Source organism: Medicago sativa, chromosome 5 (assembly GCF_051527215.1).
Source record: "Medicago sativa cultivar Bolivia chromosome 5, Bolivia_mono, whole genome shotgun sequence".
NCBI lineage: Eukaryota > Viridiplantae > Streptophyta > Magnoliopsida > Fabales > Fabaceae > Medicago > Medicago sativa.
In genome coordinates, this window is record NC_140753.1 from 62,264,507 (window position 1) to 62,281,073 (window position 16,567).

Genomic DNA, 16,567 nt, shown 5'->3' on the forward strand with positions numbered 1-16,567 from the left:
GTTCAGTAGGGACTAAGTAAATGAAGCGTAGTGGTTTTTAACTTATTTTACAGCTCTAAGTAGAAACGTTCATTATGATGAGTGACGCATATGAATATCAATGACATGGCGTAAATGGTATCACATGGTAAAAAAAACTATGAGATGTCAACTAATATATTTGAGGGTATGCTTTAATATTGATATATTGATGAGTGTTGGAGAGCCGTCCGAAACGAGTTAGGAGTTGTTGTGGTGGTAAGGATGGAAAGACACCACAATTGGGGTGGATTTCCAATTGATAAATCGAAGATACGCTACAATTGGCTTTGGAGGTTGTGGTTGATAAGTCGAGGATTAGCGCCACGGGCACAACGATAAATTAAAATGACGAAATAAAAACATAAAACTATAACAATTCAAAGGGATCTGACTGGAGGGAGTTTAATACTCTCGTGCCACTAAGCTTGAAAATGATGGATGCATTGATGCCTTCATGTTTACGTAAAAATAGAGTTGAAAATGGACAATAAATATCATCGAGAATGATCACGTGCTTGGTGGACTTCATTTCCTTTCTATTTGATTTGATTGGTCTTAAAATTATTTCTTTGAGCTACCACATTAGAATTTTAATGTGAACTCCATTCAAGTGACTTTCTAATTGCTATGGGCTACATGTTGACTACCTTCGTGTGCTAAAAACATGAATAAGCATCTACTACCTCCGTCCCGGTATAATTGACCTACTTTGGTTTTTCACACAGATTAAGAAAAGTGTATAAATAAAGGGGAAAGTGGAATATATTGTATTGGGAATGATAAAAGTAGTGTTATTTAGTGTTATATTGTATTGGGAATGATGAAAGTTGTATTGAAAATTGAAATGGATCAGTTTTTTTGGGACACTTTTTTTTAGAAAATGGGTCAGTTATTCCGGGACGGAGGGAGTATATGGGTGTTACTTTTTTTTATATGTTTCCTTCCACATGATCCAAGTGAACTCTTAATCACACACACAAATATATATTGCAATCAATGACTAGTATAGGAGGTAGCTAAGAAAAATATGCACATTGGAGCTAAGAAAAATACTATGCAAATTTAGAGATATTGTTGTACATAAAAACACGGTGAAAGGGCAATTTTCATTTGATGTGTGTTAATATATAAATAATCGAACATCTCTATTATATATATTTGCCTTAATTTTTTTGAAGAGTACACATGTCACCTTCAAATTCTAAAGAGCATTGAATGTTTCTCCATGTCATAAAAATGTGTACACCTATGAAGCATGTGACAAGTAAATGTACATGTAATCATGTCCATGTTCCAAGACAATCCTTATTAATTTGATTCCTTAAATTTTGTTTTTAATATAGAAATTATGGGTATTTGAAAAAATCATAAAGCTAATATCTGATTCTGGAATTAAAAGGAAAACAAAATAATGTGACTCATATTGAATCATATGGATAAAAGCATCAATAGGAAAGAAAAAAAAATTGAATTATTGTTTTGATTTATTGAGAAAAAACTAGACATGCCCATTTACATTTTCAATTTAGCGTAATATTTTTTCTTTCAGCTATAGTTTTACATATTATCTTAACCAATTCAATTTTTTTAATTCACATCATCACCTCACTCATTGTCAATTTGAATAGTTACTAATAAAAAATTTCTCTCACACAATTATCTTTGATAGTACAGTAAAAGCACATATTTTCAATTCTTAGTGGGTAAGAAATGCATTGATGTATCGATATTCAAAATCAGACTTTTATTGTATCAAATATTCATTCATTTATTATATCAGAAAATTAAAGGGGTAATTGATGTTATTTAATTGTTTTGTTTGCTATAAATATTGCTTCTAACTTTCAACATTTTCACACCATTTCAAAATTCATTCTTAATTTTTAAAATTCTTCTAAAATTTCTCTTTTGTTTATTCGAACTTCTTCATGGGTTTGTTATTCATATTAGTTGCTTTCTCATTCTTTAGTTGTTTGATGATGACAAAGCAAAGTTGGTGTAACCATGTTGTTTTACTTATTTCTTAAATATTACATGAATGAAAAAGATAGATATTAACTCTAGCAATACCTGTAAATTATGGAACATGAAGTGGTGTAGCACACCTCTCCACAATTTTTTATTCTTCACATTTGAGGGACAATTTTGTTGTATCAATGATTCCATTAGAAGCACATTTTGTTACGTGGTAGTGATAATTTCTTTTGTGTATAACATTTGAGTTTGTCTTTTTTATTGCTACAATTTTTATTTTATTTTTGAGAAATATTGCTACAATTTTTGTGAAGTCATGTTATTCGAACATCCAAAAATTAATAAATATCTGTTTAAAAATACATTGTTTATGAATAATGATAGGACTACAAGAAAGACCATACGAAAAAGCAATAAAAAATTGAATAATATCTAATCTTTATCTTTATCTTTATAATATAAATTTGACTTGCATCTCTATCTCTATCTCTATTATAAACATTTGTCTTAATTTTTTTGAAAAGTACACTTGACACTTGCAAATGCAATTATTCATTTAATTCTTTTATGACAACATATCTCTCTCATCAAAGCATATTCCTTCTTATTTTTCTGTGATTAAAACGTAAATAGTGTGACTAAAAAATGAATGGTTTAATGGCGTCTAAATGCTATTAACTTTCATTGCATTTTTTTGATTGCTAATCCAATGATTATTTGACAAATGTCATTATTATTTTATTGACCAATCCGATTGCATCAATTTGTTTTATTGCATCATCATTTTAATTTTTTTTTATTCTTTTTATTGCTTAACGCTTTTTTATTATATATTAGGAAAATGTTCAATTGTGCATAAAAGACATTGATCACACTACCAAAAAAAAAGACATTGATCAAGCAAAACGTTTTTTATTGTATACCTGGAGGCAGGAAATGTTTGATTGGGCATAAAAGACATTGATTAAGTTCACCCACACATATATGCATATAGCAAAAAGCGTAAGATTGGAATGGATTGTACAATAATCATACATTTTCCCCTAAAAAAATTCATACGTCTTTTTATTTTTTTTTATTTTGCGCGTATGTAATAAATCAGTGCCACAAATTGAGGATCTAAACAATAGGAGTAATGTCATTGAATTTTACCCTATAAATAAGAGAAATGATATTTTGACAACCACTTTTTGACAACTTTTGGACAACTTTCTCTCTCATACTCACATGATGTTGTTATTCTCTCTCTTCCTTTTTCTCTCTCCATTGTTTTTGACCAATAAGAAGTGAGAAAAACAAGGTTGTCATCAAATGGATGTCAAAATATCATTACTCTATAAATAACTATTCTACTTTCATTATTTCGTACACCAATTCGACATTCAGTCAAAGAATTCTAAATTCTATCAAAATTTTATATTTTTCATGTTTTCAACTAATTTAGTTGTTCTCTTTTTCCTTTTTTTTTGTGTCAAGAAATTGTTCTCCTTTTGTTAATGACTCCAAAACCAATATATATATATATATATATATATATATGGGTTTTGCTAGAAGCCAACTATGAATGTGTCTTTTAGCAATCCACACCTCAAGGTGTGGTTTCCACTTTTTAGTTATAACTTTGCTAAAAGGCACCTTCATAAAAATTAGTTGGTGTCTTTTAACAAATGCTCATAGAATAACTTGCTAAAAGACACCTTCATAAAAGGTGTCTTCTAGCAAAACCCTATATATATATATATATATATATATATATATATATATATATATATATATATATATATATATATATATATAGATTAATCCTATAAGAGAATCTTGGAGTTTGATTATTTGTATTATTTCTATATACCTATGATGCAAAAGAAAAAAATGGGGTTAAGACAATGGATTGATGATTGATATTTATAAATAATTTTTACATAATTTGATCGATTTCATAAATGATGAATTATGGTTTCAAGTTTATTATATTATTATTTATGTATATAACAAGTGAGGTATTGATGAAAATTGGAAAACATCTCTTATATCAAATGATGAATAAGGAGGTAGGATTTATTTATTTTTTGAGGGAAGGTTGGATTTATTTATTGACCCCAATATAAGTCTAACTTGAACCAAATATCAGCTGTTAAATCTAACGCATCAAATGGCTCATTGAACCTTCATCATGGGCAAATCCCTATATCCTCAACATGACTAAGCTTTATATTTTGATAGCATACAAATATTGCACGTACAGTTTGACAGTTTGTGGTTTGATCAACCCCAATCATCAAGATTAAATTATAAATCGGTGAACATACCAATATATCTAGATTATGTTGGTTCAGTGATCCTCAAATATGTCAAATGCTTAATTATTATTTTTTAAGAATTTGAAATGAATTTTGTCACGTGGCATCATATTATTTATAACATCGAAGTGAAATTTAAATTCTCCGATGTGGGGAGATAATCTTCTAGCAAAATATATAAAAAAAAAAAAACAATTAAGGAGGTAAAGATCAGTTTTGCTTTCAGTTTGTAAGTCTGGGTAGTTAATAGGCATGCCCCATAGTGAAGAATTTAAGTGTTGTAAAACTATGAAAGAGGAGGACAACCCGAATACATATGCTTCAAATTTGATATATATATATATATATATATATATATATATATATATATATATATATTTTATAAAGTTTTATAGGCCATTTGATGCATAAGATTTGACGACTGAGATTTGGTGTAAGTTTTATGACTTATACATATGATTTTTCTTTGTAGTGATAATAATACATACATAAAGGAGAAGTGAGTTAGTTTTAATATATCTAATATGATAATTAGTAATTTTTTGATATTAACCCTTCAATTCTCAAAGACTACACATTGTATAATCTGACCAAGATTTGTTCACTCATACATTCCACTATAAACCAAAAGGTTAAAAAAAAAAGATTTCAATGGTTTTACTTTGTGATGAATATTTTATTATTAGGACCGTATTCATTTGTAATTTTTTTTATTTTTAACTCTAATAATTGATAATTACCTTTATTTTCTCTCATTATATATATTTTTAAAAAGATCAAAATGAATTACATGTTAACCCGGAACACTATTTCCCTAACACAAGGTGTGCCAGAGATAATAGTTTAGAAGTTACGTCACGGGTTTATCAATAATAATAACAGTCAGCCAACACCCAAACATAAAAAAGGGTGTTGGCACCATTCATTAAAAGAAAACAAAGCTAACTTGCCTTGAACCACCAAATTACATCAAATTTTGGGTCTACACAAATTTATGAATTTGATTGTATTTTTGTTATAAACATTGCTTTCATTTTCAATATTTCTCACACCATTTTGATATTCATTCGTTCAATTCAAAATTCTTCCTTAAATTTACAATTCTAATCAATTATAATTATTAATTATTTTTTTAAAATGTATCATACCAATTAACCATCCATTATTGTATTTATAGTCATAGCAATGACAATCATATGGTTTCAATGCAAAGATATCATGTATTACAAAAAATAAATGAGGATGCACCTTTCTTTCCTTTCAAATTTGAAACCTTAACCATTCTTTCGTTTATTTGCACTCATATATTTCATCTACTATAGTCCACAATTTGTGCATATTTTTTTGCACACATATGAAACTCATTTATCACCCATGAAATTATCACCATGATTTATTGATCATAAAAATTTATAATATGTATGCATTTTGTCAACTTAGCATAACACATTAGCATTGTTCCATATATGGTTTGACCCCGCAAAGACCAAAGTAAAGGAAGTTGAAATAATATAAAAAATTTGAAATAGTTTGAATATTGAATATCAAAAATATTGAGTAAATGAGATCCAAAAACTAACAAAACATTTCATCATAACGTTTGGATTTTTTAGTGAGCCTACAATGGGATGGATTATTACATTTGTCTACGACAAACCCCACAAGTGATATTGACAACAGATCTTCATCAAAAACCTTAAGACATTAGGAGAGATTTGTAATCTCACTTATATGTTGTTCAATATCTAATTTTGCATCCAACGTAGAAGTTTAACTGACACATATCACTTTAACGTACATCTCTCCCTTGAGTGTGAAACTCTATATGTCTATGATATGGTGAAATAGCCAAATTAGGTCAAATTGACAAAAAAAAAATGTGGGTTGATGACAGTTTCATAGAGGGGTGTTTTCTTTTCTACTTTATTTCATGAAAAGAGAGATGTTAAATTAAAAAAGGAAAGAAGACGAAAATCAATTTGAACATGAGAGAAATGATAAGAAAAAAGAGAGATTTTCTAAAAAAATTATGAGTTTGTTGAAAGAGTTGGAGATTAACCGGTAATATCTAATTAGCACGTATTTTGTCAACTTAATATAACACATCTCAAATTTATTTGTTAGATCCCACCAAAGACCAAAAGTGATGAACGAATATGAAATAATAGATGTTGAAAAAAAAAGTATTGTGTTGACCAAAATAAAATTGCGTGAATGTGAATGACATCCAAAATAAATAATTTAAGATAAAAAATAAATAAACAAATTATATCCAAAAACTAAAAAAACAAATCATCATAATGTTGAAATTTTCAATGGATCCTATATTGGTTTGTATCATTGTATTAGGTTAAGAGATCACACAAATAAGATTGACACCACGTTTTTATCCAAAAAAAATTAGGCATACGTATATGAGTCATCTCATAAATATGTTATTCAATATCTACTCTTCCATCCATTGCAGAAATTTAACTAATATTTTACGCACTAACATCTATCCCTCAAGTATGCAACTTTATGTGTCCCTAATTATCTGACACAACCAAATTAGGTCAAGTAGAGGCACACCATGATCAAAAAGTTGGATTGGTGGTAATTTAGTGGAAAGTGGTTTCTGTTTCTTTCTTTCATGAGAAGAGATAAAGGAAAATAGAAAGAATAAAAAAAGGCATGAAAATAAATTTGAGATTGAGAGAAATGATATCTGTAAAAAAAAAAAGAATTGTGTGTTTTATCCATGAAGTTATAAGGAACGGAGTGAGTTATTGATAATTTTATGGGTTCGTTGAAGGGGTTGGTGATTTTTGGGTAATTAATTTACCAAAAAACTAGAAGCAATTTAAAAAAAAACATTTAAAAATGTATAATATACACTTATTTTGTCAACTCAGCATAGCACATCATCATTTTTCTATAACTGAATCCCACCATAGATCAAACTTGAAGGAATTTAAAATAATTGAGATTAATTAAAAAATATTTCATGAAAGCGAATGATATCCAAGAACTTAAATTTAATATAAAAATCAAATAAATGACATCCAAAAACCAACAAAAAATAGTTCATCATAATGTTCATAGTTCTGACGGAGCCTACAATGGGTTGGACCATCTCATTATTCTAAGAGCAACCACACCAGTGACATTGAAATCACATCATCATCGAAAATGTTAAAACATTAGGTATATTGGTCACCTAACTTATATGTTTTTGAACATCTATGCTTGCGTCCAATGCGAAACTTTAAGTAACAATTGCACATTAACATACCTCTTTTAAGTGTAAGACTCTTTGTGTATTTGATCAGGTGACGTAGCAAAATAAGGTTAGCGAAGACACACATTGGTAAAAAAGGTAGAATGATGGTGGTTTCATAGAGGAAGGTTGATTCTCATATCTTTCACGAAAAGAGATAAAGAAAATAGAAAAAGAATATGAAAATGAAATTTGAACATGAGATAATTAAAAATAGCGTGTGTTTTACCTGTGGAAGTATTGGAAAATGTAAATAGAGCGAGTTACTGATAATTTAATGGATTAGTTGAAGGAGCTTGAGGCGTGTAATGAACTCGATTAATAATATGCTACATCTTTTTAAAATATCTAATAAACATGTACTTTTTAAACTCAACATAACACAATTACATTTTTCCATTGCCAAATCTCCCCAAAGACAAAAAAAGATGGTATTTGAAATAATAGAAGTTGGATAGAAAAAATTGCATGAATGTAAATAACATCCTAAAACTTATTTTTAACATAAAAAAAAATTAAGCATATAACACTCAAAAATAAAACAAAAAAAGTTCATCATGACGTTCAAAGTTCTGGGGGAGCTTACAATGGGTTGGATAATCATAATTAACTAAGAGAAACCTGACAACTGAAATTGCCACCACATTTGCACCCAAAACCTTCAGATATTATGTATATTGATTGTCTCATTTATATGTTGTTCAATATATACTCTTGCATCCAATATAAAAGTTAAACCCACACATGACACATTAACATCTTTCTCTTAAATATGACACTTTCTGCATCTATATTTTATGAGATATACAAATAAGGTCAAAGACACAACATGCTAAAAAATATGGGCTGATGATGGTTTCATAGAGTGATATTTTTGTTCCTTTCCTTCACGAGAAGAGAGAAAGTAAAATAGAGAAATAAAGAAGATGAAAAAAGAATTTTAACATGAGAAAAATGAAAAGGGTAAAAAACATTAGGAGTGTGTGTTTTATCTGCGAGAGTATGAGGAATAGAGTGAGTTGCTGGTAATTTTATGGATTTAATTTGTTGAAGTTGGAGATTTCAGGGTAATTATGCTACAAAAATATTAGACTCATTAAAAAATGCCACATTATGTAAAATATCTAACAATCGTGTATTTTGTTAACTTAATAGGACACATCTACATTTCTCTATTGTCAGATTCCACCAAAAACTAAAAGTGAAGAAATTTAAAATAATTGAGGTTAAATAAAAAAAGGGAAATGCTAACCGGTGCCCCCGGGGCACCTGGTTAAGGATATGAAAAAGGAAATTATATAGTAGTTAATGCATTGAAATTGTATAATTAATTTATAATAAAATCAAAAGCAATTTCCTTTTATGGTAATAATTCCCTTTTATGGTATGCTTAACCGGTGCCCCCGGGGCACCGGTTAGCAGGACCCGCAAAAAAATGCATGAAAGCGGATGACATCCAAAAACTAAAATTTAAGATAAAAATTTAAACCAAATGATCATAATGTCAGGACTTATGTGGGAACCTACATTGAGTTGTATCATAATATTAGTCAAAGAGCAACCACACAAGTGAGATTGATATCACATATTCACCCAAAGTCTTAAGACAACATGTATAACAGTCATCTCACTTATATGTTACTCAACATATACTGTTCCATACATTGTGGAATTTTAACTCACACTAAATACATCAACATTTCTCCATTAAGCGTCAAACCCTCAGTGTCTGTGATTCGCCACCAAGAACCACTTCGACTACCCCCACAATGTTTAACTGGGTTATGATACCATTGTTGGGTCTTTTGGGGGAGCCAATACCGATGCAGATCAACACATTGGAGAAAAGCAGTCATGCAAGTAAGAATGATATCACATCTTCATCCAAAATTTTAAGGTTTAGGTATATAAGTTGATTCCCTTATTTGTTGTTCGACCTACACTCATATATTCAATGTAGGGCTTTAACTCACACTTGATACATCACAATATTTTCTCCCTCAAATATGACGAAATTCTAGCCCGTGCTTGGCACGGGTGTCCATACTAGTTTGACACAAAAGAATATCATAATTCAATTATTATTTTGCAAACAACATTAGTTTTTTTTAACCCACCTTCATTACACCATCTTTGACTGTCATGGTAGGTTTCTTTAAGATATTCCCCACGACAACAATACAACAAATTGCAAATTGTAAATTCATGTGTTATTGAATATTAGGTGATTAGCATGTGTTAGCTCGTGTGTCGGTCATGGTTTGAGATTGGTTGGTCATAAAGTTGATATTGGAGTCTGATTTTGTTTAAAGTGGTGATTATAAGCATGATCGACATTCTCACACCGAGTACCCCATTAAATATCTTTTTAGGGCCAGAAGTTGTATTTCCAAGTTTTCTTTCCAAATTTCCTCTTTCTCACCAATAATCTGTTGTCAATTGTGAATTCATCGGGGTTCATGGTTAAAAATTAATTATATAAAGGGTTAATAGTGTTTTTCCCTGTAATATAGGTCATTTCCGGTTTTCGCCCTTGTAAAATTTTCGGTTTGATTTGCATCCTTGTAAAACTTTTTTTTTCCGAAAAGCACCCCTCCTCCATCCAACTCAGCAAATTTGCTTACGTGGCGCTGATTTGACAATTTTTTTTCATTTTTTATTTTTTTTAAATGGCCAGGTGTAAAAAAAAATCCACATCAGATTTTTATTTTAAAAATATTTAAAAATAAATTTTTAAAAATAAAAAAAATCCAAAAAATAATAAAATATTCAATTTTTTTCCAAAAAATTAAAAAATCGAAAAATAGTTTTTAAAAAATAAAAAATTCCAAAAAATCATAAAAATATTCAGTTTTTTTCCAAAAAATTTAAAAAATCGAAAAATAGTTTTTAAAAATTCAGAAAAAATATTAAGATTTTTTCCGAAATATAAAAAAACAGAAAAATAGTCATATTTTTTTCCAAAAAATTAAAAAATTATAAAAAAAAACTATTAAGATTTTTTTTGGAAATTTGAAAAATTAGAAAAAAATCAGAAAATATAATCAGATTTTTTTAAAATTAAATTTTTTTTAAAAATTCTGGAATTTAATTTTCAAAATACAAAAAAGTAAATTTTCAAAATAAAAAAAAGGTCAGATTTTTTAAAAAACATTATGGAAAAAAAATTAATTTTTAAAAATCTGAATACAATATTAGAGGTTTTTATAAAAGTCGTGGAAATTCCATTTTTCCTATAATTAAGCTCTTCCTTAGAGGAGGTAGAATTCATAAATCATAAATCTTATAAAATCTTTCCACGACGATGGCAAAACCCTCTGATATTATTTGAGAGTAAAAATTCTTATTATAGCCCCAAAACAGATTTTTGTTAGAATCATTAGGCAAAACAAAATTTGTAGAATGAAATGATTTTTTTCCCAATATTTTATTAAAATTGTGGTATAAAATTTTCGAATAAAAAATCTGAATTTTTTCTATATTTGTATACAGATTTTTAAACAAATGCAGATTTTTTTTTTCAAAAAATCTGACCTCTTTTGTAATTTTGAAAATTAAATTCCAGAATTTTTTAAAATCTTTTTAATTTTAAAAAAATCTGATTATATTTTCTGATTTTTTCTAATTTTTAAAATTTTTGAAAAAAAATCTAATTTTTTTTCCATTTTTAAATTTTTTGGAAAAAAAATATGACTATTTTACTGAAAAAATATTAATATTTATTCTGAATTTTTTGATTTTTTAAATTTTTTTGGAAAAAAAACTGAATATTTTTTGGATTTTTTTTAAATTATTTTTCGATTTTTTAAATTTTTGGAAAAAACTGAATATTTTTATGATTTTTTGGATTTTTTAAAAATTATTTTTCAATTTTATTAAATTTTTGGAAAAAAAACTGAATATTTTTATTGTGTATAAAAACTGAATTTTTTTATTGTGTAAAAAAACTAAATATTTTTCGAAAAATTATTTTTCGATTTTATTAAATTTTTCGATTTTAACAAACTTCATTCTTGCTGATATTTATTGTGTATGTTTTGTTGATGTTGGAAAATTGCAGCAAATTTAATATAATCAAAGTTGTATAAAAAATAAGTATGTGTGTTGTGAGTGTGTACGGTTGTGAGTGTGTTGTGAGTGTGGAGAATTTAAGACGACATTGAAAGTTGGAACAATGAGTACATATGAATATAGTAGTGGTTATTTGAGTATTGTGTTTTGTTTCTTCTATTGGTATCTTTTTCCCCTCATTTACGCGTAATGGATGAAACATGATTTCTTGCTTTTCTTCACACTAGAGCAAATTTTGTTGGAACCTTTTTTGCAAACTAGAATTTTTTTCATTCTGAGCAGTAAGATTTTTACGGTTCATTTGATAAAGAAAAAGAATAGTTTCATTCACAATTTTAGCATTCATTATAATGTAAATTATAGAGAAAAATAATTCTAAAAAGAGCCTTTGTAGATCTTTGGGCTATGGCATAATCATCAGAGAGCAATACCACTGTTAGTTTGCTTCCATATTTGTTTGCTTACTAACCTATTAAAATTTTGACTGTTTTGTCTTCTTTCTTATAATTTAATAGTTTAATGACAAAAATGTCTTATTTTTGTGTTCTGAGTTTGTGATCTATCAATTGATGCTTTTGAAAGATTCTGGAATGCTACTATTTCTTTCATCGTTGTTTGGATGCTTGATAGCCTAAGGAGATTGATAGTGTAATTTTTTGTTTTAGTATAAGAAAGCTCATGCAAAAACAGACTTTTTTTAGCCTTTCTCAATGTGATGCTGAGTTTGGAAGTTATTAATAAATTCTAATTTGTGAACTAATAAATTCTAGGTTTAAAGTTCATTGGTCCCTGCACTTTCATTAGATTTTGGCATTGGTCCCTGCACTTTTTTTGTTCGGCATTGGTCCCTGCACTTTGTAAAAATATTGGTATTGGTCCCTCTGTTAATTTTCTGTTAAAAAAAACACAAAACTAACGGAGTGCCACGTGGCCCAATCATTTCATGCCACGTGGCACCAATACCAATATTTTTACATAGTGCATGGACCAATACCAATATTTTTACAAAGTGCAGGGACCAATACCAATAGTTTTGTGTTTTTTTTAACAGAAAGTTAACAGAGGGACCAATACCAATATTTTTACAAAGTGCAGAGACCAATTCCAAACAAAAAAAAGTGCAGGGACCAATGCCAAAATCTGATGAAAGTGAAGGGACTAAAGGCATATTTAAGCCTAAATTCTATATTACTTTTTTTTTTTTGTTACAAAATTCTATATTACTTTGATATAAGTTTGATTGGTTGAACTTATCCAATATTATTTTAATTTAAAAGTATCTTTAGAAATGTTAATCATGTATTAGCAAAAAAAAAAAATGGTAATCATGTAACAACATCATCTATTCTTTTTGTTTTTAAATGTTGTTGAGTGCATATTAAGATAATTTTAATCATAATATTGTATACTTATTAAGTTTGTTTGTGATTTTTAAGTAGACACGCGCGACGCGCGGGTCAAATGTCTAGTATAAATTAATTTTTTACTTTCACAAACTTTGAGTAGGGAGATTTCTTCTGACCTTTTTTGTTTAATGGACATTCATTTTTGTAATGCGCTAGTTTGTTGCATCCGAAGCAGGTTACTTGGCTTTTGTCAACTTCTCCTTTGGTGTTATCTTTCTTGTTTGGAAATTATTTCTTTATCTGATCTCTTCTTCTCATCATTCTTTGAATCTTCTTTGTGATGAGAGCTAGTTCATTTTCTACTTCTCCTTGGATGTTTTCTTCTTTCATTTGTTTATTTGATTTCTTCGCTATGTGTAGAGGCATCTTCATGTTCACTTTAAGATGCTTTGAGAGCAACCATCTTTCCTTTCCTTGTTGGTTTATCATCTTGAAGTAATGTCTCATGGGCTTTTAATGATCCAATGAGATCTTTAAGGGCTAAGGAGTTTAAGTCTTTAGCCTGTGTGATTGCAGTTACCATGGGTCTCCATGTGCTTGGAAGACATCTTAATATTTTTCTTATTCGATCAAGAGTGGTATAAGTTTTTCCAAGTGATCTTAATTCATTCACGATAGACGTGAATCTAGAGTACATTTCATCAATGTTCTCTTCTTCGTTCATTTAGAAGATTTCATATTTTCTTACACCAATATCTATTCTTGTTTCTTTTACGTGACTAGTTCCTTCATGATGAATTTTTAGAGTGTCCCAAACCTTTTTTGCAGTATCACATTCGTCAACTCTTTCACTTTCTTCCATGCTTAGTGCGCATGATAGAAAGAGTCGAGCTTTAGAATTTAGGAGTATTTTTTCTTTATCTTCTTTTGACCATGATGCTTCCGGTGTAACTATTTCCACTTTTGTGGTTGCATTAGTTGTCATGGGTATATGATTTCCATCGGTGATTATTTTCCACATATCCACATCTTGGGATCTGAGGAATAGTTCCATTTTTCCTTTCCAAAAATAATAGTTCTTTCCATTGAAGAATGGTGGTCTTGTGCATGATAGACCTTCTAGTATATATTTTTCTTTTGACATTGCCTTCTTCCTGAATCTTTTCCTCCAACACTTGTTGGGTAATTCAAATCAGAATTTTTTTTTTTAGAACTAAATCAAGTTGGACGACGAGGTATTTCTTTTATGACAGATACTACCCATACCCCAAATAATCCAAGTTACACCCCAAAGTTACTATTATACCCTTTATTCATGTTCACTGCACATTAATTATGTATACGTAAATTCAGTTTACATAGTGTATGTAAACTCAGTTTACGTAGTTTATGTAAATTCAGTTTACATGAGTTAAGTAAACTGAGTTTACATACACTACATAAATTGAGTTTACATAAGTAAGTTAAGACTGAGTTTTAGTTCATGTAAACTGAGTTTACGTAGTTCATGTAAACTGAGTTTACATACACCAAGTAAACGTGTATGTTATTCCTTCTTTTTAGAATATGTACGTAAACTAAATTCACGTGAGATATGTAAACTTAAATTACGTTACCCTTCTACGTAAAACTTAAATCAAACAAATCGATGTCGATAGACAAACGTGAAATTAACAACAACTCTAAACATCCATGGTAAAATTAACAACATCGAATAAATCATAGAGCAAACGATAAATAGAAACTCGAAGAAATTTATGAAATTCACTTACTTGTATTAATCGAGTACATATCAATGGAAGAGATGTTGATTCAATTGACGATTTTAGTAGGTATTGATTGCATATCCATGGTGGTTTGTGGTGAAAAAGGGGTGAGGGTTTAGAATGATAATAAAAAAAAAGGGTTTTTAGAAATTTAGATGAAGAGGGCAATTTTGGTATTATTGTAAAAAAATTCATAAATTTGGGTGTAACTATGATTATACAGGGTGAAACTAGAAAGAGTCTTCTTTTATGGGCGCTTCTACGGTGTCGTTAGTAAACTACTTTTTTGGAAAAGTTATTTATTTTGTTTAACCAATAGTATAACTGTTGATGATATGTGAGTTAGTGTCATGTTGGTGGACCACTCTAAGACTAAACATTACCTTATTACAAATCAGTCATCATATACAAAATATTAATTACTTTTGATTTATTAAATTATTTTATTTAAAATTAAATCGTTTATTAATTATGCACAAATTAAATCCTTTTTAATCATCTTATTTCTTCGGTTTCTCCATCTTCATCTGCAGGGGATTTCTCTAACCTAAATTATTCATTTCCTTTGTGTTTTTCTTCTCTTCCTATTCATATGCATAACAAAAAATCTCTTTTGACTCATACATGTAATCTTCGGTTTCTCCATCTTCATCTGCAGGGGATTTCTCTAACCTAAATTATTCATTTCGTTTGTGTTCTTCTTCTCTTCCTATTATATGCATAACAAAAAATCTCTTTTGACTCATACATATATATGTTCTTTGTGAGAAGAGCTTGTTTCATCTTTTTGCTCTAGGTATCGTAATTGGTTCCGCTCATCGGAGGAGAAACTAGAACAACTCCTGGATTCTCCGCATGATGCAGATAATATGGCTCCGCGAGAACCTACACAGGATCTTTTTGTTGTTGCGAAGTCTTCGAGTTGTGGATATGTGAATTTCAGAACCAAATTCTTCCGCCGTTGTTGAAGTTCAGAGAAGTTTGTTACACAGAAAGGGAGAAGAAGATCAAGTTTATCAAGGACAAGATCGTCGCACCTTCCGAAGACGATTCTCTCTATGAGGCATGGGAACGTTATAACGGCATCATCGTTTCTTGGATTGTGGCGTCGCTATCACCTGGGATCGCGCAAAGCGTTGAGAACATTGAAAAAGCTTACGATCTATCAATTCATTTAAGATTAGGGATTTTCACGGAGGTCGCCCAGATTAGGGATTTTCATCGTCTTCCAATTTCATGGATGTCGCCTAGATTTTCAAAGGTGGTTTTTCATGTTTGCTTTAGTTAATTATTGTTTTTGTGAGTTGTTTATCATAAAGAACAGAAGTGATTAGAGGTATGTTGCACAAAAATGTTCTTATTGGTGTTGGAGCAGATGAAACATTCTTGGTGTCGGAGCAGATGAATTTTCGAGTGAAAGAGATGAACAAATTCGAACCAATGAAGATGATACAATTTTGGAATGAAAGAGAGTGAAATAATGACAAAATAAGATGATAAGATTTTGGAGTGAAAGGAACGGATGAAGATGAACAGATGCAAACTGATGAAGATGAAAGGGATTAATTCAAAGTTGGTGTTTTACCATACCTTGAGTGGCCCGATAGTTTCATTAAAAAAGATTCATAATGAAAAAATTAATAAGAAGGGCACATCACTGTTTGAGTAACTCTACTGCTCCGAACTGATTTTCAGGGAAGGACAACACTCAGTGTGAAGAACAATATTTTCTTTAAGGATTAAGAGACTTTAAGATGATAGTAAAAGTAAGTGAAATGGAGATGATCAAGGTATACATCAAACTTCATAAAACATAAAATCGGGGGATTT